General features: G+C 46.7%; 1 protein-coding gene across 4 annotated transcripts in view; it reads left to right on the top strand.

Moving 5' to 3' along the window:
• The first annotated feature begins 413 nt into the window (after positions 1–413).
• The window catches only part of GDPD5 (glycerophosphodiester phosphodiesterase domain containing 5), a 344747-nt gene continuing 321470 nt past the window's right edge, over positions 414–23690 (top strand). For all 4 annotated transcript variants that reach the window (XM_089678003.1, XM_089678001.1, XM_089678002.1 and 1 more), the window contains exon 1: positions 414–567. The gene's annotated coding sequence lies outside the window, so the exon portion shown is untranslated. The remainder of the gene's footprint in view (positions 568–23690) is intronic.

Genomic DNA, 23690 nt, shown 5'->3' with positions numbered 1-23690 from the left:
TTGAGTTTGGGCAAGGACACAGGGGCCCCATGATCCCCTATTGCCCGGGGGCCTCATGAGTTGTCAGTCCACCCCTGTGCGCACCTCACGCGTAAAGAAATCTGTATCAGACGGAGGCTGACAATCGTGACCTTCAGAATACAGTGAATGCCTGAGCGTCATACCGGTCCCATGGCTTCACTCCCTTCCAGGAAAGCATTGCAATACCAAATTCTCTCTGTTGCTTGGTCTCAGAGGCATTGAAGGCACACACACACAGCCAGGAGCAGCTCAGTCCAGAAGGAGATAAGCAGTGACACCCCTAACCCCAGGACAGGTGTAGTGCCTTACCAGTGGTCTGTCCCTTTAAGAGTGAGCACGAGGAGTGCGCGCGGCCCTTTAAGAGCAGGAGTGAGGTGGGCGTGTCCGGGCGGTGATGGCGGGGGGCGGGGCCGGAGCAGACAGAGTAGACGGAGAGTGAGCGGATCAGTCTGGGATCGGAGCTCTCTTCTACCGCACCGACACAGTCACCCGCCGGGCTGCCCCGCCCTGCACCCACCACCCCGCCCGGGGGCGCTGCATGTCCGGGTGAGTACCAGCTGGTGCACGTGGGGGGAGAAAGAGGGGGGCACCGGTGCCCAACACTGCCTGGCATGCTGAGACTTGTAGTGCACCAGTGTAACGGCTCACCTTCCTGTATACACGGTGCTGGGGGAGCCAGGAGAGACACTACAGATACATTGTGTGTGGTACATAGGGCTACCTTGTGGTTGTTACAGGGAGATACAATATATATATATATATATATCACAATATTTGTTTTTAAATAAAAATGTATTATATAAATACATTATAATATATTACAATGGGAAGCATTTTATTCATAAATACTGTGATACATTTTATTTTTTTAAATATATAAAATATGTCAGAAGAAATATATTAAATACATTTTTTTTTAAATAAAAGAAAGTAGAACAATTTAATATATAAACAAAAATGTAGAACAATTTATATGAATAATAAAAAAAAAAAAAAAAAAAAAAATATATATAATATATATTATCTAGTGTGCTACTTTTTATCTATAAATTAAGTTGTGCTACCTTGTATAATAAATTAAAAAAAATATATAATATATGAAATTGATACTTTTTTTATATATTAAATTGTGCTAATATATATTTAGCACAATTTAATATATAAATAAAATGTATCACAATTTTATATATATGTGTGTGTGTATATATATATATATTTCTCATTGTAATACATTTATATGTATATTGTGCCGCATTTTGTTTATTAAAAGGAAACAAAAAATGTTTTATATTTTTATGTAGTACAATTTAAAGTATAAATACATGTTTTTTTTTATTTGTTTCGCAATTCTATAAATATAGAATATATGTATTACATTGTTCTACAATTTTTTTATTTAAAAATATATATGTGTATATTGTGCTACACTTTTTTTTTAAATGTATAGATTAAATTTTGCTACATTTGTTAAACTGTTATATAAAATATAGATATCATTTTTCCCTCATTTTTTAGTTTAATTTGGCTTTTTTTTTTTAAATCTATGGAGGAACCACATGTCCCAGCACACCCTCCTATGGCTGTGTATAATGCACATAGCTTTGTAGACCACTACTGTTCTCTATCTTTCTATCTGGACAAAGTAACAATGACATTGTTCTATTTCCTTATCTTTTCTTTATTGGATGTTCTTCTGGAACTCCTGAAGAACTGCATGTATGCTCTACGCTGTTGAGACTTGTAGTTACCCCGGAGGGAGTGGCATTGCTTTGGTTGTCCATAATACACATTGCAATTTTTATTATATATATATATGTATGTATGTGTATATATACACTCAGAATTGTTTAGCAGCATACAGATGCTGGCAGGACATGCTGGCAGTTGTAGTCCCCCAGCTCTTTGCACATAGTTGTGTGATACATTTGAATACCTGTGATGTTTGCAGTATACAGAGAATGCCATACCGTTGTACATTTGGCTGGCAGGGCACGCTGGGAGTTGTAGTCCCCCTGCTGTGGCTAGCCCTCATGCACACTGGACATTTTTACAGCGGCTGTTTTTGGCTTTTGATGTTTTTTTCTACAGCCAGTAACCCCCCAGCATGTTATCCTATGTGTCCATGCACACCCCCCCCCCCAAAAAAAACTAGTGGGGTCCTAGAGTTTTTTTTTAGTTGTAAAAACGCTCTAACTAAATGATGTTTTTATTGACCAAAAAAATTAAAAAGCAGAAAAAATGTGGTTAAACGCTAATACAAAAAACACTATTAAACGACTTTACATACCAGCGTTCTTAAAACACCCCGTGTGCATGGAGCTATGAGCGGTGCACTATGAGCCAGGGGCGGAAGACAACTCATGGGGCCCCCAGGCAATAGGGGATCATGGGGCTCCTGTGACCTTGCCCAAACAAGCCTATGAAAAAGGTACCAGGGGCATCTCATGGGGCCCCCTACTGACCCCGGGCCATGCCCAAGTTTCCAAATGGTCAGTCCGCCCCTGCTATGAGCGGCGCACTATTCCACTCCTACGTAGAATCCTAGGACCCAGACATTGTCCGTTTACTATCTTCTCCTCCATCTCTACTCTTCTTATAGAACTCTTGAAGAACTCTACATCTAAGCCATGCTGGCACCTGTAGTCCCCTCCAGTTTCTCATGGCCATACTTTGCTGCATGGAATTCATATTGCGTTGCAGTTGGCAATATACCAATCCTGTATAGCCGTTTGGCTGGCAGGGCATGCTGGGAGTTGTAGTTCTCCAACTCTTCTTGCTGCTTAATAATCATGTTGCTTTAGGATGGATTAGTAACAATGTTGCTTGCAGTAAATGCCATATTGCTGGCTGGCAGGGCATGTTGGGAGTTGTAGTTCTCCAGCTCTTCTTGCTGCTTTAATAATGCATGTTGCTTTAGGATGGATAACAATGTTGCTTGCAGTAAATGCCATATTGCTGGCTGGCAGGGCGTACTGGGAGTTGTAGTTCTCCAGCTCTTGCTGTATAATCATGTTGCTTTAGGATGGATTAGTAACAATGCTGCTTGCAGTAGATAATGCCATATTGCTGGCTGGCATGGCATGCTGGGAGTTGTAGTTCTCCAACTCTTCTTGCTGCTTTAATAATGCATGTTGCTTTAGGATGGATAACAATGTTGCTTGCAGTAGATGCCATATTGCTGGCTGGCAGGGCATGCTGGGAGTTGTAGTTCTCCAGCTCTTGCTGTACAATTGTTTCTTTAGGATGGATTAGTAACAATGCTGCTTGCAGTAGATAATGCCATATTGCTGGCTGGCAGGCAGGGTGTGCTGGGAGTTGTAGTTCTCCAGCTCTTGCTGTATAATTGTTGCTTTAGGATGGATTAGTAACAATGCTGCTTGCAGTAAATAACAGTAAATAGATAATGCTGTATTGCTGGCAGGGCATGCTGGGAGTTGTAGTCCCCCAGGTTTTGCTTTCTAACAGTGCAGCTTGAGCTATGTACTGTCATCGCTCTACATAAATATAGCCCCCCCCTCCCCCACTCCTCTGTATATAATACTCCTTGCAAGGTGATCTCTATATGAAGGCTGCTTGTAATTTACAATTGCGGCACAAATAACATTTATGTCTTTATCGCAGCGTCTTCATACACCGCTCTTTTGCTGTAATGTCTGCTGAGACTTGTAGTCCCATTGCTGTATACAGTGCACATTGCAGGGTCATGTTTGCTGTACAGATGATACCATGTCACTGTTTATTTGCTTGGCCTGTAGGGCTTGCTGGGAGTTGTGGTCCTCCAGCTGACCCGCCATTGCTGTGTATGGTACACATTGCAGTGAGAGCTATGTACTAATCTTGCCTGGAATATGTTACATCATGACCGCTTGTCTTGGGTGCCTAATTGCTGGACGGACGTTTGATGGCATTTTTTAAAAATTTCCTTATCTTAGTGTTTTTATATTTCATTTTAGCGCCTGTTCTCTTCCAGCATTCTCTGCTTCCACTGCTGCCCCAGAGCCCCATTGCTGTGTAATTGGCTATATACCAACATATATTTGGCACTAATATTACAAAATAATGCTGAATTGAATGGGTGGTATAGGCAGGACATGCTGGGGATTGCAGTTCCCCCCACTTTGCTTCCAATCATATTGTGTCTTTAGAGCAGAATTTGATTGCTTTCCAGCATGGTTTGCTGTATAGGATTAGAAGTAGGAAATTGTTTTTTTTTTTTTTTTCTCATTCTGCTTTTGTAGCTTCTTGAGGAACTGCAGGGCACAGCATGCTCACTCAGTTGTCTGTGGGTGGACATTGCTGACACTTGTAGTCCCACTGCCCCCAGTGAGTTCACATAGCTGTCTGCAGTGACTTTACACAACTGCAGTGCTGGAAATATTTTTTAATTTTAAAACTGCTACTGTCATACAGTTTGGCAATACGTTTCATATCATTGGTTTGTATATAAATATCATTAATAAATATCTTCGTTATTTACAAGGAGGTGAACTAAGCTTTCTAAAAAGTCCTTCACAGCGGCCCGCCATATAAATGGGCGTTTTTACAGCCCTTATTCCTGGTTAAGGCCGCTATGGAGCTGGAAATTTAATTAAATAGAAACCTGTTACTGACTTCCAGTTCATCTTTGCATTTCATATTAGTTGGTATAAGTCATACCATCATAAATAAATAACTTGCTGATCTGCAATGAGATGAAAGACATCATACACAGCGCCCCACCACATAATTGGGCGTTTTTACAGCCCCTATTTCTGGCTAAGGCTGCTGTGTATTCTCACAAATATTTTGTTCTGGACATACAAACCAAAAATCTACCTAGGCCAAGGCAGAGCATGTAAGTCTTTAGGTGTCTGCAGATCTATTTCAAAAACGGAGTACAAAATCTAAGGGAGTGAAAGGATAGTCAGACAAGCAGAGGGTGCTGGACTTACCGGAGATGCAGAACTTCAGTTATGCTGTTCATTCTTCTAATGGGCACTGTCCATGGTTCTTCAGAAGCTGTTGGTGAACTAGAAGTCTCAGCATGCCTTGTCAGCCCCGGGCAGGTAATGCATGTCACCTGGTATTTGTAGTCCATTGGAGATTGCTGGTACTGCGGTATGGTCTCCTTGTTATCCCCTAGGCAAGGTGTTCATCTAATTTACAAGTCCCAATGTGAGGACTGCAGGGCGTACGGTCCTGGATTCCACCTCGTCTGCTGGTGTTTGGCTGCGGCTGTCAGCGGGAGTTATTATTTCTTGCTGCAGGCAGTGAATGTGAATGCAAATGAGGCTTTTAGGTTAAGTTCCTCATTTACAGTGTGCTGAATTGGTGGCGGAGGAGCCGACGAAACGTCCATAAGAATTAATAGCAAGTCGCTGATAACATCCATGATTGGCTGTTTTGAACGCTGCGAATGTCTGGAAGCAGCTGGGACAGCCGAGGTAACATTGGCCGGATTATCAATATGGGGGATGTTCATGTAAGCGCTCATCATTGGTGAACAGATGATTGGCAAAACAAACAATTCCGTCAGGAGCATGTTGGGGACTATGACAGGCTGGGGTGCTTTATGAATGCAGCATAATGTCTTCCTGGTGTTTGATAGAAAGTGACAGATGATTGTCCAATATCACTTTTGTTGCTTCATAAATATTACACTGAATCCCTTGTAATGTACAACTATGTGAGAGAGGTTTGTGTAACAAAAATATTTTCTTCATCAAAAAAAATCTTTGCACTTATCTGTCTGCCCGTCTATCTAGCCTGTATCATATCTCATCCCTCTGCCTGTCATCCCTCCCTTCCCCCCCCCCTGCCTGTCATCCCTCCCCCCCCCCCCTCTCTCTCTCATCCCTCTGCCTGTCATCCCTCCCTTCCCCCCCCCCCCCCCCCTCTGCCTGTCATCCCTCCCCCCCCCTCTCTCTCTCATCCCTCTGCCTGTCATCCCTCTGCCTGTCATCCCTCTGCCTGTCATCCCTCCCTCATCTCTCGCTCTCTCTCATCCCTCTGCCTGTCATCCCTCCCTCATCTCTCGCTCTCTCTCATCCCTCTGCCTGTCATCCCTCCCTCATCTCTCGCTCTCTCTCATCCCTCTGCCTGTCATCCCTCCCTCATCTCTCGCGCTCTCTCTCTCTCATCCCTCTGCCTGTCACCCCTCCCTCATCTCTCGCGCTCTCTCTCTCTCATCCCTCTGCCTGTCATCCCTCCATCTCTCTCTCATCCCTCTGCCTGTCATCCCTCCCTCATCTCTCTCTCTCTCTCATCCCTCTGCCTGCCCCCCCCCTCTCTCTCTCATCCCTCTGCCTGCCCCCCCTCTCTCTCTCTCATCCCTCTGCCTGCCCCCCCTCTCTCTCTCATCCCTCTGCCTGCCCCCCCTCTCTCTCTCATCCCTCTGCCTGCCCCCCCTCTCTCTCTCATCCCTCTGCCTGCCCCCCCCCTCTCTCTCATCCCTCTGCCTGCCCCCCCCTCTCTCTCTCATCCCTCTGCCTGCCCCCCCCTCTCTCTCTCATCCCTCTGCCTGCCCCCCCCCTCTCTCTCTCATCCCTCTGCCTGCCCCCCCTCTCTCTCTCATCCCTCTGCCTGCCCCCCCCTCTCTCTCATCCCTCTGCCTGCCCCCCCCCCTCTCTCTCATCCCTCTGCCTGCCCCCTCTCTCTCATCCCTCTGCCTGCCCCCTCTCTCTCATCCCTCTGCCTGCCCCCCCTCTCTCTCATCCCTCTGCCTGCCCCCCCCCTCTCTCTCGTCCCTCTGCCTGCCCCCCCCTCTCTCTCGTCCCTCTGCCTGCCCCCCCCTCTCTCTCGTCCCTCTGCCTGCCCCCCCCTCTCTCTCGTCCCTCTGCCTGCCCCCCCTCTCTCTCGTCCCTCTGCCTGCCCCCCCCTCTCTCTCGTCCCTCTGCCTGCCCCCCCCCCCTCTCTCTCGTCCCTCTGCCTGCCCCCCCCCTCTCTCTCGTCCCTCTGCCTGCCCCCCCCCTCTCTCTCGTCCCTCTGCCTGCCCCCCCTCTCTCTCTCGTCCCTCTGCCTGCCCCCCCCTCTCTCTCGTCCCTCTGCCTGCCCCCCCTCTCTCTCTCGTCCCTCTGCCTGCCCCCCCTCTCTCTCTCGTCCCTCTGCCTGCCCCCCCTCTCTCTCTCGTCCCTCTGCCTGCCCCCCCTCTCTCTCTCGTCCCTCTGCCTGCCCCCCTCTCTCTCTCGTCCCTCTGCCTGCCCCCCCTCTCTCTCTCGTCCCTCTGCCTGCCCCCCCTCTCTCTCTCGTCCCTCTGCCTGCCCCCCCTCTCTCTCTCGTCCCTCTGCCTGCCCCCCCTCTCTCTCTCTCGTCCCTCTGCCTGCCCCCCCTCTCTCTCTCTCTCGTCCCTCTGCCTGCCCCCCCCTCTCTCTCTCGTCCCTCTGCCTGCCCCCCCTCTCTCTCTCTCGTCCCTCTGCCTGCCCCCCCTCTCTCTCTCTCGTCCCTCTGCCTGCCCCCCCTCTCTCTCTCTCGTCCCTCTGCCTGCCCCCCTCTCTCTCTCTCGTCCCTCTGCCTGCCCCCCTCTCTCTCTCTCGTCCCTCTGCCTGCCCCCCCTCTCTCTCTCTCGTCCCTCTGCCTGCCCCCCCTCTCTCTCTCTCGTCCCTCTGCCTGCCCCCCCTCTCTCTCTCTCGTCCCTCTGCCTGCCCCCCCTCTCTCTCTCTCGTCCCTCTGCCTGCCCCCCCTCTCTCTCTCTCGTCCCTCTGCCTGCCCCCCCTCTCTCTCTCTCGTCCCTCTGCCTGCCCCCCCCTCTCTCTCTCTCGTCCCTCTGCCTGCCCCCCCTCTCTCTCTCTCTCGTCCCTCTGCCTGCCCCCCCTCTCTCTCTCTCTCGTCCCTCTGCCTGCCCCCCCTCTCTCTCTCTCTCGTCCCTCTGCCTGCCCCCCCTCTCTCTCTCTCCCCTCTGCCTGCCCCCCCTCTCTCTCTCTCTCGTCCCTCTGCCTGCCCCCCCTCTCTCTCTCTCTCGTCCCTCTGCCTGCCCCCCCTCTCTCTCTCTCTCGTCCCTCTGCCTGCCCCCCCTCTCTCTCTCGTCCCTCTGCCTGCCCCCCCTCTCTCTCTCTCTCGTCCCTCTGCCTGCCCCCCCCCTCTCTCTCTCTCGTCCCTCTGCCTGCCCCCCCCCTCTCTCTCTCGTCCCTCTGCCTGCCCCCCCCCCTCTCTCTCTCGTCCCTCTGCCTGCCCCCCCTCTCTCTCTCTCTCGTCCCTCTGCCTGCCCCCCCTCTCTCTCTCTCTCGTCCCTCTGCCTGCCCCCCCTCTCTCTCTCTCTCGTCCCTCTGCCTGCCCCCCCCTCTCTCTCTCTCTCGTCCCTCTGCCTGCCCCCCCTCTCTCTCTCTCTCGTCCCTCTGCCTGCCCCCCCTCTCTCTCTCTCTCGTCCCTCTGCCTGCCCCCCCTCTCTCTCTCTCTCGTCCCTCTGCCTGCCCCCCCCCTCTCTCTCTCTCGTCCCTCTGCCTGCCCCCCCCTCTCTCTCTCTCGTCCCTCTGCCTGCCCCCCCTCTCTCTCTCTCTCGTCCCTCTGCCTGCCCCCCCTCTCTCTCTCTCTCGTCCCTCTGCCTGCCCCCCCTCTCTCTCTCTCTCTCGTCCCTCTGCCTGCCCCCCCTCTCTCTCTCTCTCTCGTCCCTCTGCCTGCCCCCCCTCTCTCTCTCTCTCTCGTCCCTCTGCCTGCCCCCCTCTCTCTCTCTCTCTCGTCCCTCTGCCTGCCCCCCCTCTCTCTCTCTCTCTCGTCCCTCTGCCTGCCCCCCCTCTCTCTCTCTCTCGTCCCTCTGCCTGCCCCCCCTCTCTCTCTCTCTCGTCCCTCTGCCTGCCCCCCCTCTCTCTCTCTCTCGTCCCTCTGCCTGCCCCCCCCCTCTCTCTCTCTCGTCCCTCTGCCTGCCCCCCCCCTCTCTCTCTCTCGTCCCTCTGCCTGCCCCCCCCTCTCTCTCTCTCTCGTCCCTCTGCCTGCCCCCCCTCTCTCTCTCTCTCGTCCCTCTGCCTGCCCCCCCTCTCTCTCTCTCTCGTCCCTCTGCCTGCCCCCCCCCTCTCTCTCTCGTCCCTCTGCCTGCCCCCCCCCCTCTCTCTCTCGTCCCTCTGCCTGCCCCCCCCCCCTCTCTCTCTCTCTCGCTCTCATCCCTCTGCCTGTCATCCCTCCCTCATCTCTCTTTCTCTCTCTCTCTCATCCCTCTGCCTGCCTGCCGTCCCTCCATCTCTCTCTCTCATCCCGCCCCCCCTCTCTCTCTCTCGTCCCTCCCTCATCCCCCTCTCTCTCTCTCTCTCTCTCGCTCTCATCCCTCTGCCTGTCATCCCTCCCTCATCTCTTTTTCTCTCTCTCTCATCCCTCTCTCTCTCATCCCTCTGCCTGCCTGCCGTCCCTCCATCTCTCTCTCTCTCTCTCATCCCATCGCTCTCTCTCTCTCTCCTTCCCATCATTTTGCTCATCCCTCTGTCACCTGTCACCCCTTCCCTCTGTGTCTTGGGGTCACGTGTAATTTAGGTCAAGCATAATGTTTAATTGTTCACATTTGTTTGGATGGGTTTCCTCCCATTGTCCAGGCATGCTGGAAAGAGTTGTCTCCTGATCCTTTGCTCTTGGTTCGTGTCTGTGTGGCTCTAGTATGGACATGGATCTACAAGCTGTTTGAGGGCAATGTTGCTGTGAATGTCTCTATGTACCTTGCAGGGTGCTGTTCACATTGTGTTGACATTTTGTAAAGCAATGAGACTGATCCATGAGCATTCCTTGGCAGCCTGTATATACACATGCTGGGACTTGCTATTCTACAAGCTGTTGGCTTCTCACTCCAGATATACAGGGGTTGGACAACAAATGGAAACCTGACACTATTTGCAGGTGTGAAGTGGTGGAAGTGGTATCACATTCTTTTGCTTCTGCTGTGTGATGAGACACCTAGCTAACAGGCAGGAAGCCTCACTTTCGTCATTCACTGTGTGCACTGCTAGTAATACGGAGTCATGTCATAACTTACTGAGCTTCAAAGAGGGAGAATTGTTGGTGCCACTTAGCTGGTACCTCTGTGACTGAAGTTGCCAATTTTTTTTTTTTTTTTTTTTTTTTTGCCGTGCTGTGAGATACATTATCAAAAGTTATGACGTCTGATAAACATAAGCGCGGTACACGTGGTTAACTTACCGAAAGAGACAAAAGGAAATTGCGCAAGATTGTGACCCGGAATTAGAAAACTGTTGCAAAAGTGACAATAGGACTCAATCTCGGTCTTCTCGGGACTGAGTTTGAGCTTGGCAGTCTCTTTTGCAGCAGTTGTTTTCTTATTCCGAGTCACAATCCTGCGCAATGTCCTTTTTGTCTCTTTCGGTCAGTTGACCATGTCGACCGCGCTTATGTTTATCAGAAGTCAGTTTTCCGGAAACTGTATATGACATAACCTTTAATACTGTGCCTCGCCACATGGCAAATTGGCAACTTCAGTCACAGAGACACCGGCTAAGCGACGCCAACAATTTGCCCTCTTTGAAGCTCAGTAAGCTCTGACATGACTCCGTATTACTAGCAGCGCACACAGTGAATGAAAGTAAGGCTTCCCACCGGTTAGCTTGGTGTCTCATCACACAGCAGAAACAAAAGAATGTTAAATCCAGAGAGGGGAAAAGGGGTGGGCAAGAGTGACAACTGCCCTGGACACTGTGGTATTGTGGGGGTGGCACCATGAAAAATTTGGTGGTAGGGGTTTTCTGTTGGGAGGGGGAATTTTTTTTTGGGGGGGGGGGCGGCGGCAGGGGGTAAGAATTGTTCTAGAAGGGGATATTTTGGGGAGGTGTGCTAAGAGTGGTGATTTGGGGGTATTTGTGTTGGAAGGGTTTTGAGTGTGTGCTAGAAAAGGTGATGTTGGGGTGTTGTGCGGTTTGAGGGGGATTTGTACTAGTAGGGACGATTGTGGGTATATGTGCTATGAGGGGAAATTAGGGAGGGAGGGAGTATTTAGGATGGAGTATTAAGGGAGGGAAAGTTTTGCTGGAAGGCTATTTTTTTTTGGGGGGGGGGGATTTGTGCTGGGGCATATGGGGGGAGAGGGGATTTGAGCTGGGGCAAAGATTTTGTCCTGGGAGGAGGGGGGATTTCAGTAGCGGGGGGGATTTGTACTGGGAGGGGGGGGGATTTCAGTAGGGGGGTGGATTTGTACTGGGAGGAGGGGGGATTTCAGTAGGGGGGTGGATTTGTACTGGGAGGAGGGGGGATTTCAGTAGGGGGGTGGATTTGTACTGGGAGGAGGGGGGATTTCAGTAGGGGGGTGGATTTGTACTGGGAGGAGGGGGGATTTCAGTAGGGGAGTGGATTTGTACTGGGAGGAGGGGGAATCTCAGAAGGGGGGGTGGATTTGTACTGGGAGGAGGGGGAATCTCAGAAGGGGGGTGGATTTGTACTGGGAGGAGGGGGAATCTTAGAAGGGGGGGTGGATTTGTACTGGGAGGAGGGGGAATCTCAGAAGGGGGGGTGGATTTGTACTGGGAGGAGGAGGGATTTCAGTGGGGGGGTAGATTTGTACTGGGAGGAGGAGGGATTTCAGTAGGGGGGTGGATTTGTACTGGGAGGAGGGGGATTTCAGTAGGGGGGGGTTGTGCTGCAACTGGGGGGAGAGGGGGCAAAGATTTGTCCTGGGAGGGGGGATTTCAGTAGGGGGGTGGGTTTGTTCTGGGAGGAGGAGGGATTTCAGTAGGGGGGTGGGTTTGTACTGGGAGGAGGGGGAATTTCAGCAGGGGGGTGGATTTGTACTGGGAGGAGCGGGAATTTGAGGAGGGGGAATTTATGCTTGGGGAGTAAGCATCCAGGTTAGTGCTTTTTATTCATTTAATTTATTTTTTTTTGTGGGGGGAATTTTTGCTAACATATGATGATCATACATCTTGCGGGGGAACAATCTGGCATGTTTGCCCTTGTCCTGGCACTGGTTACATCCCTTCCGCTTTTAACACGAAACGTCTTCACTTTTACACCTATATACAAAAAATAACCAGCGCCAAAAAAATTGTGAAATAATTCCTAAATAAATGCTGCTGCTCATTAGTGTAAACACCAATAAAATAATAAACAATATCCAACAGCGCAAATAAATTATACAATAAATAGAAAAAACGTAAAATATAATTTTATTAAATCATGTAGTGTTTCCATATTTTTGTCCACCCCTGTATATTCCATAATGCACAAGTCAGAGTTAGCTGTATATGTAAAAACGTTGCGTAGTAACCATTATAGCGCCAACAGATCTGGGAGCGCTGTACAGAGGGCATGTGGAATCCATTACTAACAAAAATAAAATCAAAAGGGAAGAATGATTGCTGCATAATAGAATACACAATGATTTGTTCAGCATTCTTGTGATCATGAATGGCGTTCTATAAACCTATATCTCTGAGTTTTGGATCCAAGAATCAATCATTTACTGTAAGAAGTATGGAGCAGCGGAAGGTCATCGGTGATGTCATGCAATGAGTTTCTTGTTAGTCATCAGTTCTGATATCCTGCAGAATGAACAAGGATCCGTTGAGTGACACCTTTCCTTTGTCACATCATGTATTGGTGACACTGATTGGCAGCACATATCTTTCTTACATACTAAAGGGATGGGATGGCAGCTATGATTTTTATTCAAGACCATTTTTTTTATTTTTTTTGGTCAATCTCCCAGAGACTGGCTGTCTGCAGACCGCATTGCGATTGGTTGTTCTCAGCCGCTGCGCCATTCACATCTTGATAACGCTCTGCGGCTATTTGTTAAATAAGTCCGAATATGCATTCTGTTATGTGTCTGGATTCGGCGGAGGCAATTGTTTTGAGGCTTTGCAGTCCACGTGCTCCGAGGGATTATGTGCTGCTAAAAATGGCATTGCCAGGGAGAATTTAAGGTGATGCTGCAGAGCACAGAGCCAGCTGCAAGGAGGATGCTCTTCTCGCCTGCGGCGCTCTGCTGCTCTCTGGCAAAGCTGCTGGAGTTCGAGGGGCATTGCTGAGCCGTGTGAGGACCATCCTGTTTCTGTTCCCTTTTTTTTTTCTTTTTTCGGTGCATTGCTCCTGGATTGTAAGCAAGCATAACGGACCTTACGGACATCTAATAAAAGACGCCTCCTTTATGGTTTGACGGTCGTCCTATTAATGGACGATCCAAGGTGGACCCTGTGATCTGTAAATTAAAAAAAAAAAAAAAAAAAAGCCTTTTGGGTCAATTCACCAATAGTTGAAAAATAACAGATGCAGTAAATCGTTTGCAGGTGAGCAATTCACAATTCACAGTCTGGGTATTGTGGTAATTACCGTGGAAATTTCTTGCATGATAGCTGGCCGCCGCGTCCCTAACAACGGATGACTCCTCAGTTGTCAGCGGGTTTCCGGCAATTAAAAGTTGTCAACATGCTGGCAATTTAAAAATGATGACCCTTTTGGGTCTGGTATGGATTTTAAGGGAAACCCAAACGCCAGAAAAAAAGACCCTTAGGTGTGGTACGGATTTTGGGTGAACCCCACGCCAAAATTAGAAAAAAAGACCCTTAGGTGTGGTACGGATTTTGGGGGAACCCCACGCCAAAATTAGAAAAAAAGACCCTTAGGTGTGGTATGGATTTTGGGGGAACCCCACGCCAAAATTAGAAAAAAACCCTTAGGTGTGGTATGGATTTTGGGGGTACCCCACGCCAAAATTAGAAAAAAAGACCCTTAGGTGTGGTATGGATTTTGGGGGAACCCCATGCTAAAATTAGAAAAAAAGACCCTTAGGTGTGGTATGGATTTTGGGGAACCCCATGCTAAAATTAGAAAAAAAGATCCTTAGGTGTGGTATGGATTTTGGGGAACCCCGCGCTAAAATTAGAAAAAAAGACCCTTAAGTGTGATATTGATTTTGGGGGAACCCTAAGCCAAAATTAGAAAAAAAGACCCTTAGGTGTGGTATGGATTTTGGGGGAACCCTAAGCCAAAATTAGAAAAAAACATCCTTAGGTGTGGTATGGATTTTGGGGAAACCCCATGCCGAAATAAAAAAAACAAAAAACCCTTAGGTGTGGTATGGATTTTGGGGAAACCTCACACCAAAATTTAATAAAAAAAGACCCTTAGGTGTGGTATGGATTTTGGGGGAACCCCACGCCAAAATTAAAAAAAAAAAAAAATCCTGCATGAGGTCCCCTCCAAATACATACCAGACCCTTTAGTTCTGGTATGGATTTACAGGGGACCGCCAGGCCATTTTTCTTAAATTTTGCCGTGGGGTTCCCCCAAACTCCATGGAATTGGGGGTCCCCACACTGCATCTGAAAAAGTAACGCATTGATACTGCCCTGGTGATAAATCACATTTTTTAACTTTCTGTTCTGTTTGTGAATTGGAATTAACTGCATACTGCATGTTTTTTTGCGATATATACCGGCACATGCTTCATTAAAGACCACATGATCATTTTTTGTTTTTTTTTTTTTTTGTTTTTTTGTGAATGGACATTTTTTAACCGCATGCAATAATTTATGCAAATGTCATGTGACCATGTTATCGCATGCAATAATCTTTAGTGAATTGACCTGCTTTGACATCAAGGGATGGTCAGACGTGTTGCCGCCATCATTTGAAGACGTCTTTATGCCCAGATTCTGTATAATCAAGCGTTCACATTTATGCTGTAGAGCAGGGAAGACGCCTTAACCTCCCTGGCGGTATTCCCGAGTGTAGCTCGGGGTAAAGTTTCAGTACCACAAGCGGTAACCCCGAGCTATACTCGGGAATACCATGCGGCGCTGCTCCGCGATCACTTACCTTGTCCTGCGCTCCTGCGATGTCCCTGGCAATGTAATCCGGCGGATGCCGGCATCTGTCTTCTGGGTTCCCTCCCCTGTGAGCTTTGGGACAAACGGGAAACGGAACGGTGGGAAATTTGAAAATTACAAAAAGTGACATTCACTAAATACACTAAAATCACATAGTATAACATTCCTGTATCAAACCATTTCACATACATTTTGTCCCGAGTGCTTTGTCCTGTGCCCTGCCTGCATTTTTACTGTTCTTTCTGCCTGGAAACTGAGAAATGTCCATGGCATCCAAAAAGCGTCCCTTTACGTCAAAATCGGTTTTAGACCGGCTAGAGAACAGCGATAGTAAATTAGAACCACTTGCAGAATTGAGTGATGATTCGTGGGGGAAATTCGTCATCACACTGAAAACTATTTTGCGACTTTGCTCAGTGATATGCGAACTTGGCGCTCTATTTCAAATTTCAGTGTTTTTGGTTTGATTATATTATTGAATTAAATTTATTATATTTTTTATGATTTATTAAATTATAATTTATGATTTCGTGTTTCATATTGTAACATACCCGGGATGTTTACTAGACTCTTGTTCAGACAGATTTCAGTGAGTTATTCCTAAAAATTACAGGCCTACAATAAAAAAAAATACATATTTCCATGCAAAAAAATGTACCGCTTTGAGCACAGAAATATGGACATAATCAGACCACTAGGGAGGTTAAAAGCTCCCAATGGTGACTTGGGTGAAGAGTCATGATTTTCCAACCTGCCAGTTCTCTGCAGATCTGTAGCCTGGTGATCATTGCTGGAGCCCAGAGTCCTGGTGGTTTTTCATCTGCAGCCATCTAAAATGACCCCGATTTTCTATAACCATATAGTAAATAACCTCATCTACCATATCTTGCCTGTTGGCCTTGTGTACATTGGCGCAGCTATACCAAATCGTAAGCTGGTCGTAGATGGATCAAAATTCAGCTGGTCCAGCAGGGACCGGCTGAATTTTGATCCATCTATTGCAACTCCCATTCGAGAGAAGTCGATCTAATAATTTTGCTTTGAAACTTTCATTCGATCAGCACCTGCAACCAATGGGCTGCAGCGCTGATCGGTGTATTCGGTTAGTGGGGGAGCCCCCGTTGTCACAATACAATGGCACAACAGGGATGATCCCTCCATCTACCTTGATTGTGTGGATGGAGGAACCCATTTGTTTTGTTTGCTGATCGAAAAAAAAACAAAACAGCCTATGGCTAGCTTCACATTGCTTGCCTGAAGTTTCAATCTACTGTTGGAGCCCCTTGAAAACCTCAAAGGAACCTTTTTGCTCCCCAACTCAGTGCTGTATTGGGCAACCTCTCTTCGGATCTAAATTCCATCAAAGCTAGAATATAAGATAAGTTGGTATAAAAGACACAAGATAAGGCATTAATTGCATATTTAATAATACACTATTAAATGCAAGCAGTGAAAGTACCCAAATTTGACCTAGTATCAGCCTCTAGCTGTCCTTGGACTGGAGATGGGAGAGGCAGCACAAGGAGCAAGCAGATAGGAGGAGAGAGCAGAGTGACAGATGAGCTAATCTGGTGCTGCTTTTCCTTTCACTGTCCAACCGCAGTGCATACTGAAAGGGGGAAACAGCTGAACAATAGATGAGCTAATCAGTTTGCTACTTCTACTTTCACTGTTCAGTTGGCCTCAGTTCCCACTGCTACGACCCCCATTATTTTGCAGCTTTAATGCCACTTCTAGCGACTTAGAGTCCATTGGATCCAAGTCGCATCAAAGTAATGTAGGAGCCTGTCGCTGCGACTTGAGTTGCATTGATTGGAATGTCTGCCATTGACATTAATGGGTTTTCACTTTTTCATGCAGCTCTGTCAAAAGTCGTACCAGTGTGAACCGGGGCGACTAGGTCATGATGGGAAAGAGACATATGCGTGCAGGGGACGGACTGACAACTCGTGGGGCCCCTGGGCAATAGAGAATCATGGGGCTCCTGTGTCCTTGCCCAAACTCAAAAAAGCCTATGAAAAAAGTACCAGGGGCATCTCATGGGGCCCCCTACTGACCTCGGGCCCTCGGGCAGCGCCTGAGTTTCCAAATGGTCAGTCCGCCCCTGTATACGTGTCCTTGAACTATATATAGTTATATGCGTTTTGCCTGTGTTTAGCTGGTTGGAGTTTCAACTTTAGTGAGGGATCGGGTAATGCCAAGCCCCATGCAAAAACATTTGGTTTTCGAATTGGACCTTCATGGGCTCTATTGGCACAATGTGGTGTTGGGCTTATACTGTAAATGTGGCATTGAAGCACGCCCTCTACATTGGTATATTTTTGGGTTTCTGCCCAAAGATAGGTTATTGTTCAACTTCAAGGACTGGTGTACAGGACCGTCACCACTGGACTTCTGGCTATCATCATGCTCAGATGGACTGGATTTCCATAATTTTTTCAGTTCATTGGGGCACCCATTATTTGCTATGATTCCCATATGAGGCATGCCCCTCTTTGCCTTCTTGAAGGAGCTTACCCATTCGTTGCATTGGACAGCAGTTTGTTTCCCTTAATTGGCTAGGTTGTTGGCCTTTGCCTTTACAGGGAAACTGAAAGCTTAGAGAAATGTGAGCTGCCATTGTAGACTTGGGTTTTTAAAGATGGAATCCAAGGCTGTGATGGCCACTTTGGTTCCCTCATTATTTAATACCAAAGCAACATGTCTCATATTTGTTTCCTCAATGGTTTGTTTTGATATACCGCATGCAGGTTTAAACCCTAATTAAATATGGGGCAAGTGCACACCATGGTAGACGTGTCATTTACGGTACACATTGGAGTGCTTTGGCTGTCACGTGATGCCGGAGGGTGAACCTACCCAACCTTTATAAAATATGGTCATTAAAAATCTGACAAAGCAAGCATGTGCAAATGTCTAAAACTCTTCCGGGTAATTATTATAATAACACAGATTCCCTTCGCAAGATCCTTGTGGAACAGCTCGGCACATGACATTTAATAGGTACGCAGAGTCTTGCCAGAGGGCGTTCAGGATTCCAGCGTGGACAAGGGAATTCTTCTCCACTAATGGGTTCTGGTGTGAGCGGCCATTCCCTGGTTTTGTCCAATTATCAGAGTTCCAGGGCTCGTGGGAAAATGCAGTATATTTATACACAACACTTACGCTGTGCATTGACCCCCTTGGAGGGGTTTTCTGTGTGGTCATAAAGGCAGAAAACAAATATTGCAAAAGATGCTTAAAGGCAAACTTTAATGGTTTGGGGTTCATTTTCTTTTTTTTTGTTAACTTATAAGTAAGTTTACAATTTGTTAAACCGAGGTTATGAAGGTGAACTTACATGACACTGATTTTGCAGAACATTTTCCATAAAGAAAGCCCAGCACTAGTTTCTAATGGCAAACGCTACAATTGAAAGAGAAAAAAAAAGAAATTGAAAAATATACAGTATGTGTGTATGTGTATATGTATATATACATATACATATGAGAGCACACAGAAAGTGAGGGAATCTTTGTCCCAAAATGGGACAGACCGGTGGTGGAACTACCAGGGTCACAAAGGTTGCATTTGTGACCGGGCCCTGGCGTTCCGCCATTGTTGGGGGGGCCCTTCCAGTCTAACCATCCTGGGACCAATTCAAGTTAACCATTCTGTCCCATTGCCAAAGCAAGATCCAGTTGCTCTGCTTTCTTTAAGTGCGCTGCAGCACCAGCAAGGACTTCTATCCTGTGTCAGGCCAGCTCAGTGGTGGAGCAGCTGCCTGTGCTCTCTCTATCTGCACTCTCACCGATTCCCCCGCCATGCACAACAATGTGTTTGTGATATCCAAGTTATCCAACTCAAATGGTCTTTATAAGTTGGATATTGGCACAACACATTTTGAAATGGATTGGAGGGTTCCACCACTATTCACATAGTATTGTATATTAAGACTGCAAAGTGTGTGTGTGTGTATGTATATGTGTGTGTGTATGTATATGTGTGTGTGTATGTATATGTGTGTGTGTATGTATATGTGTGTGTGTATGTATATGTGTGTGTGTATGTATATGTGTGTGTGTGTGTATGTGTGTGTGTGTGTGTGTGTGTGTATGTATATATGTGTGTGTCTGTCTGTCTGTCTGTCTGTGTCTCTCTCTCTCTCTCTCTCTCTCTCTCTCTCTCTCTATATCTATATCTATATCTATATATCTATCTATCTCTATCCTGTTCCAAATTATTATGCAAATGACATTTTTCTTATTTACCTAAATAATTGATGTAAATAACAGTCAGCATAATTCTCATGTTATCAACTATTAAGAGTACAATTCACATTTTATTGAACAAACCTCCTAATGATAACAGGATTTTTGTTCCAAATTATTCCGCACAGTAAGTTTCAAAACATTTTATAGGTTGTAAAGAACTGAAAATTGTCATTTGTTGTGTTTGCAGCATATTTACTGAAATCAAAAGCTATTTAAATCAAACTTTTAACAACATTTTAACTTTTTAAACATTTGAACAGGTCACGTTACATTGTAACATAGTACCCCTTATTTGATAGCAGCTTCACAAGTCTTGCATCCATTGAACTTGTGAGTTTTTGGACAGTTTCTGCTTGAATTTGTTTGCAAGATGTCAGAATAGCCTCCCAGAGCTGCTGTTTGGATGTAAACTGCCTCCCACCCTCATAGATCTTTTGCTTGAGGATGCTCCAAAGGTTCTCAATAGGAGTGAGGTCAGGGGAGGATGGAGGCCACACCATGACTTTCTCTCCTTTTATCCCCATAGCAGCCATTGATGCAGAGGTATTCTTTGCAGCATGAGATGGTGCATTGTCATGCATGAAGATGATTTTATTACGGAAAGCATAGTTCTTCCTTCTGTACCAGGGAAGAAAGTGGTCAGTCATAAACTCCACATACTTTGCAGAGGTCATCTTTACACCTTCGGGGACCTTAAAGGGGCCGACCCGCTCTGTTCCCATGATTCCGGCCCAAAACATGACTCCACCACCGCCTTGCTGATGTCACAGCCTTGTTGGAACAGGGTGGCCGTCCATCAACCATCCACTACTCCATCCATCTGGACCATCCAAGGTTGCACGGCACTCATCAGTGAACAGGACTGTTTGAAAATTAGTCTTCATGTATTTTTCTGCCCAATGCAGCCGTTTCCGCTTGTGAGCATTGGTTAGTGGTGGCCAAATAGAAGGTTTATGCACAGTTGCAAGACTCTGGAGGACTCTACACCTTGATGTCCGTGGGACTCCAGAGGCACCAGCAGCTTCAAATATCTGTTTGCTGCTATGTAATGGTATTTTAGCAGCTGCTCTCTTGATCCGATGCATGGATCTGGCAGAAATCTTCCTCAATGTGCCTTTATCTGCACCAACCCGTCTGTGCTCTGAATCAGCCACAAATCTCTTAATAGTGCGATGATCACGCTTAAGTTTTCGTGAAATATCTAATGTTTTCATAAAACTATCACAAAGTGGTTCCTATAAACTTTCCTTCCCCAGGAGGCCGAGAGGAATCTATATGGTGCTAATGCCTACAGTGTGATTGTTTTGGGGTGAGACCACCATATAAATCCCTGTCTCCTGAGGAAGCAAGGCTTGCGAAGCATGTCGAGAGCCTGGTGGAGGGAGGAGAAATTACTACAATAACCTGGTTGATCTTTCAACTTTTTTTGTATGTTTACTCAAGATTAATAGTTTTTGTAATAAATAAAAAGCATGTTTTCTTACCAATACATGTTAGGTACTTGTGGTTAGTGGTGCTTCAATGGGTTTAAAAAAATTTGCCCAAAGCTTGTCTTCAGGCAAGCCTTGAAACCGAACTTTACTCTCTCAATCAACATTGACTGTTTTTAATCCAGATGCTGCAAGCTTTACTAAATATATATTTATTTATTTATTACAGGTACTTTTATTGCGCCGTCAATTTACGCAGCGCTTTACATATATTGTACATTCACATCAGTCCCTAACCCTCAAGGGGTGTACAATCTAAGGTCCCTAACTCACGTTCATACATACACATACTAGGGACAATTTAGACAGGAGACAATAACCTACCAGCATGTCTTTGGAGTGAATATTATTGAATATCAATATTGAACTGTTAGGACAATTTGGTTGGCTGCAGACTGGCTGGTAAGTGAGCTGGGACTTTTTCTTTGTTTGACATGCTTCTCTCTCCCATGTGCTTCTTGCTCTGAAGGCCAGTGATAGATTGGGGCAGTTGTTTGTTGAGGGGGTGCACTGGACACCTTTGCTGTGCTGTATGCTGGGTGTCCAGTGTGCCTTTAACTGGTTCCTGTCTTATTGAACAGTGATGCTGCGCGGGACCAATCTCGTTCTGGGAGAACATCATGTGACGTCTTCCCACTCTTGCCACGCATGCGTGACCATCGGTGGTGATCGGACACAGTGCATCACTGACCCAGCTCCCTCAGTCACCGTTCGTGAGATCCAGCGATCGGGAGATTTGAAAACCCCATTCTTCTCTCTCAGCGCTTCCAAAGACAGACCAGATCAGTTCTGATTGGTCAGCACCCGCACATTGGAGAGCACTGGCCAATCGAAATCGATCTGGGCTGTTCTGGAAGTGCTGACGGAGAAGAGGGAGAAGGGCAGGGAATTCACATCCCTCAACCGCTGGACTGGCATGTGAATTCCCTGCCCTTCTCCCTCGTCTCCACTTCCAGAACAGCCCAGATCGATTTCGATTGGCCAGTGCTCTCCAATGTGTGGGTGCTGACAAATCAGAACTGATCTGGTCTGTCTTTGGAAGCGCTGAGAGAGAAGAATGGGGTTTTCAAATCTCCCGATCGCTGGATCGGCCTGGGAGGGTGCCGACAGCTTGGAAACCCTGGAGGTAAGTACAACGTGGACCATGGATGGAGGGGCAGGGAAGGATGTCTGGTGTTGCCTCAACCTTTACATTTTTTCTGGAAAGTTGAACTAATCCTGTAAAGCACTATGGAATATGTCAGTGCTATATAGATAAAGTAATGGAGGCTCCTCTCTGGAACACACCTGTCATGGTAGAAACTAGGCTACTGAATCTGGAAATGCTAGTTTCCTTGCTGGCACGTTAATGCTTGGTCTTCCATGCTTTTCTGACCCCGGAGTATAGCGATAAGGAATTCAGAATTTTTTTTTTACTTTTGCTTGCTGCATGCTTATTCAGATCTTTGAAGTATTGAAGCCCAACACAGCCAGGCTCCTATTATTTTCAGCAGCCAGCAGAGAAAGCTTCTATTTTCTTTATGACAGCTGTACTTATATCCTGCTGGTGAGCCGGAGGTGTAAGAAGCAACAAAATCACTATTTTTCGGGGGTGACGGTAAAAGGCTAAATGATTTGACGCTTCAGAACGTTGGACTGTTGGAAGGGTTCTTGCACTGCGGGTGAATCTCACACTTTCACTGAAACTGTGAAATGATCAGGAAACATGTTATTCCCCCTCGAGTGCCTGTTTTATCATTTTTATTTATAAAAAAAAAAAAAAAGAAAAAAAAAATCTTTGAGGATAGTTAACTCTTCTTTGTACTCCATAGCCTAAAGATCTGTCTCGGTGGTTGGGATTTGCCAATCCTTATATCTCACTGCAAGTCCACCAGACAAGGCCTGTCTTACTGAGAACAATTGGTTCCCTGCAGTCTCCAGTGGCCTGAAATGCGAGCAATCATACTTGTAGCCAGACACCATGTGATTAAGGCTGCCTAGGTTTTTGGTGATGTCTGGACTCGTACACAAGAGAGGCTATACTTCCGCCCTGCTCCATCGCACACGGCTGTAGCATGGCCCCATTAACTTGAATGGGTCCTGTTCGGTGGTATCATCTGCCAAATGCGACACACAATTTATTTTTTGCCCTGTATGTCTGGATGCCCTAGTTTAGTTGGGTGGTTGGGGGGCAGTAATGCTGCCCCTTAACCACATGCTTCTACAGCAAGTGTCTCTTGATGCTGAGTACATGGGGCCCTGTAGTAAGAAACAAGCCTTATCCTCCAGAGCCCCCTTGTCATAATGTTGACCTGGTCTACCTCCCTTGGCTTTGAAGGTCTTCCTGTGCCCCCGTGATTCAATTTCCAGGCCATGTGCATTCATTACTTACGGTCTGTTTTGGGTTTGTCTGTCTTTTCTCATGAGTTGTTTCAGGCTACTGGGTTGAGCCTGGTCCTTGTTGGTCAATAAGGCTTAGTTGAGGTTGCTGGTTTTGTAGGTGGTCCTGGTGTGATCGAACAGTCTCCTGTACTGTGAGCAGTTAAGGGAATTGGTCTGTCTCAGTCTGGTGAGCATTGTTGAAGGTACTCCCATGGACTTGGAGGGGATCCTTCCAGAATTTCAGATTGAATATTTCTGTTGGTCGTTTGGGTTGTTCTGGGAAGGTGACAGGACTCCAGACTTTACTTTCATAAAGGAGAATTAGGGTGATGACACTGTCCAAAATTTTAAGCCAAACAGTTGGGTGGTTTTAGTTGGTGCAGTTGTCTCCCGTGGGTCTAGAAGGTTCTGTATGCCTGATCTTTCAGGGCTCCTATGACCGACATTTTAGGTCCTGATTAGCTAATTTCTAGGCCAAGGTACATGTACAGTTGTGTTGAAAATAATAGCAATGTGTTGAAAAAAGTTAATAAAGCTCAAAATCCTTCTAATAGCTTTTATTTCCATACACACAAATGCATTGGGAACACGACACATTCTATTCCAAATCAAAACATGAAGAAAAATCTGTCAAATTTGTGTTGTTCCTCTAAAAATTTAAGAAAAGTGAGTATTAGACTGCTAAAAAAAAAATCGCAGTGTTTGTATTCTTCTTTACAAACTCAAACATTCACTATAGAAATTGAAAAATGTTTGAAGATTTTGCTTTCCTTTGAATCACTTAATGAATATTTGGTTGTAGTCGCACTGTTTCTGAGAACTGCTGTACATCTGTGTTG

The sequence above is a fragment of the Staurois parvus genome, unplaced genomic scaffold (assembly GCF_062004578.1).
Source record: "Staurois parvus isolate SC_StPar_1 unplaced genomic scaffold, SC_StPar_1.0 ptg000196l, whole genome shotgun sequence".
Lineage (NCBI taxonomy): Eukaryota > Metazoa > Chordata > Amphibia > Anura > Ranidae > Staurois > Staurois parvus.
Note: the sequence above shows the minus strand (reverse complement) of the source record. Positions and strands in the feature narration are given on the sequence as shown.